Genomic DNA, 3,486 nt, shown 5'->3' with positions numbered 1-3,486 from the left:
TCTTGAAAAATAACAAAATTGGAAGATTCACATTTCCTAATTTCAAAACTTACTGAAAAGCTACAGTATTCAAAAAAAAAGTGATACTGGCATAAGGACAGCTATATAAACCAATGGAAAAGAACAGAAAGCCCAGAAATAATCCCAGAAATATGGGGTCAAATGATCTTCAACAAGGGTGCCAAGACCACTTAATGGAGAAAGGACATTCTCCTTAATGAATGGTGCTAGAAAAACTGACTATTCACATGCAAACAAGTAAAGTTGGATCCTTACATCATACTTTTTTAAACTCAAAATGAGTCAAAGATCTAAAGTTAAAAGCTAAAACAATAAACTCTCAGAAAAAACGGGGAAATCTTCATGAGATTGGATTTGACAACGATTTCTTGGATACGACACCAACAACACAGTCAACAAAAGTAAATATTAAAGAACCATTCTTTTAATGAAAGTTTAAAACTTTTTGCATCAAAGGACACAATCAACAGAGTGAAAAACCAACCCACAGAATGACAGAAAATATTTGCAAATGACATATCTGATAAGGGATTTGTATCCAGAATAAACAACTCCTAAAACTCAGTGACAAAAACAAACAACTCAATTCAAAAATGAGTATTACCAAACGCTGAGCCACCGTGCAGCTAGTATGCCACGTGGAAGCCGAAGCCACACCTCCTACAGGGCCCCTCCCACCAGCCGGGCACCTCAGATGAGAGCTACACCCAGGCTAGCACCAGCAGCTCAGCCGCCAGCAGTGGCACCCCCATCTGCAGTTGGCTCTCCTGCTCCTGCACCCTAGCAGCCAAGTCTGATGGCCCAAATGGCAACCACTGCAGCTGGCGTGCCTGTAGGCTCTGCTGTGGGTCACACACTGGGTTATGCCCTCACTGGGAGCTTCAGTGGAGGAAGTAATGGTGAGCCTGCAAAACCTGACATCACTTACCAGCAGCATCAGGGAACCTGGCCAGCACAGCAGCTGCAGCCTTGTTTCCATGAGATCAAACAGTTTTTGGAGTGTGCCCAGAACCAGGGTGACATCAACAAGCTCTGTGGGCCTTTCAATGAGGTTCTCAAACAGTGCAGACTTGCAAACAGATAGGCCTAATCAAGAAGTTCAAATTGGAGAAATGGAAAATCAGCTCTCCTAACCAAGTTAATTCACTATTAAAATAAAATTGATAGTGAAGGTATAAAGTATAACCATCAGTTAAACCTCTGGTGTGTCATCTATAGTTTCCTTGCTTCAGAACTGAAATGGAAGAGGGTGTTCTAACTGTGTAGAATTTCATTAAGATGGTGTAGAATTTGGGGCTGGGCAAATGTTTGTGTGGCCTCCTTAAACTGGCTGTTATGATTTTATTCTTTGTGAGTCAATTAGAATGAGATGATTTTCTTCCAAGAAAATGAATATTTCTCTAGAAGATAAACAAATGCCCAATAAATACATGCCTTAGTCATTTGGAAAATACAAATCAAAACCACAGTGAGGTACCACTTCACACAAATTAGAATGACTGTTTATTTTTCATGAAAATAACAAGCATTGGTGATGATGTGGAGAAATTGGAACCCTCATGCATTGCTGGTGGAATGTAAGACGGTTCAGCTGCTATGGAAAACAGTTTGGCAGTTCCTCTAAAATTCAAAACATAAAATTACTATATAATCCAGCAATTCCATTCTTCAATATATACTTAAAAGAATTGAAAGCAGGGACTGAAACAGATACTTGTACAACAATATCCCTCAGGTTCTGTAGGGGATTGGTTCCAGGACCCTCTTGGATACCCAGATCTGCGGATGCTCAAGTCCCTTATATAAAATGGTGTAGTTTTGCAAAAGCAATCAGTAGATATAAGGGAAAAAATGGTGTAGTATTTATATAAACTGATGCACATCTTCCCATATACCTTAAATCATCTCTAGATTACTTATAATACCTAATATACTGTAAATGCTATGGAAATCATTAATACTATATTTTTTAATTTGTATTATTTTATTATTGTATCCTTTTTCCAATTTTTTTTTTTGAGACAGAGTCTCACTTCATAGCCCAGGCTGGAGTTCAGTGGTGTGATCTCAGCTCACTGCAACCTCTGCCTCCCAGGTTCAAGTGATTCTCATGCCTCAGCCTCCCAAGTAGCTGGGATTACAGGCGCGCACCACTATGCCCAACTAATTTTGTATTTTTAGTAGACACAGGGTTTCACCATGTTGGCCAGGCTGGTCCTGAACTCCTGACCTCAGGTGATCCACCTGTCTCGGTTTCCTAAAGTGCTGGGATTACAGGCATGAGCCAGCACACCTGGCCATTCCAAGTATTTTTTAATCCATGATTGGTTGAATCCATGGATGCAGAACCCACAAATACAGAGAGACAACTGTATTATTCATAGTAGCCAAAAGGTAGACAGGAATGAAATTTCAATACATGCTACAACATGGATAACGCTTGAAAATATTATGCTAAGTGAAATAAGCAGACACAAAAAAAGACAAATATGGCGTGATTCCACTTGTATGAGGTATATAGAATAGGCAACTTCATAGAGACATAAAGTAGAATGGTGGTTACTAGGGACCTGGGGAGAGGGGAGAATGAGGAGTTACTGTGTAATGGGTAGAGTTTCTGTTTGATGTGATGAAAAACTTCTGAAAACAGATAGTGGTGATGGCTGCACAACATTGTGAATGTACTTAATATCAATGAATTAATCGTATTCTCCAAAATGGTCAAAATGATAAATTTTTGTTATGTTTATTTACCACAGTAAAATAAAACACTCTAAAAGGGAATTCAGTCCTCAGCAGAGGCCCTATCTGCATTTTTCCTGGATCAACCATGGCTCAATTGGGTTTCAGAGCCTTATTCATTTTTTTTTTTTTTTGAGACGGAGTTTCACTCTTGTTGCCCAGGCTGGAGTGCAATGGCACAATCTCGACTCACCATGATCTCAGCTCACCGCAACCTCCGCCTCCTGGGTTCAAGCGATTCTCCTGCTTCAGCCTCCTGAGTAGCTGGGATTACAGGCACCTGCCACCATGCCCGGCTAATTTTGTATTTTTAGTAGAGACGGGGTATCTCCATGTTGGTCAGGCTGGTCTCGAACTCCCGACCTCAGATGATCAGCCTACCTCGGCCTCCCGAAGTGCTGGGATTACAGGCATGAGCCACCGCACCCAGCCTCAGAGCCCTATTCTTGTATGAATGCTATTCTAGCCTGAAAATAAAATCTTCCTGCAAGTATCAATCACCCTTGAGCCTGTTCACGTGCTGAGAAATAAAGGAGACAAAAAAAGAATAGGGAACATAGAAAGATGTAGAGGGAAAATATAAACAACACAGGCAAACAGGCTGTGTTAACCAAACAAACACCTACTGTACTTGTTTCAAGTACTTTGGGAAATTTAAGAAAAATATGTTAAATGCTCAATAAGGACCAGGGGTTTTAAAATTTTTTATGTTACAGAAGAAAG

General features: G+C 40.3%; 1 pseudogene; it reads left to right on the top strand.

Moving 5' to 3' along the window:
- The first annotated feature begins 488 nt into the window (after window positions 1-488).
- On the top strand, window positions 489-1,189 carry LOC100974484 (coiled-coil-helix-coiled-coil-helix domain-containing protein 2-like; annotated as a pseudogene).
- Window positions 1,190-3,486: the final 2,297 nt, after the last annotated feature.

The sequence above is a fragment of the Pan paniscus genome, chromosome 7 (assembly GCF_029289425.2).
Source record: "Pan paniscus chromosome 7, NHGRI_mPanPan1-v2.0_pri, whole genome shotgun sequence".
Lineage (NCBI taxonomy): Eukaryota > Metazoa > Chordata > Mammalia > Primates > Hominidae > Pan > Pan paniscus.
The sequence above is the reverse complement of the archived record's forward strand: the minus strand, read 5'-3'. Positions and strand labels throughout refer to the sequence as shown.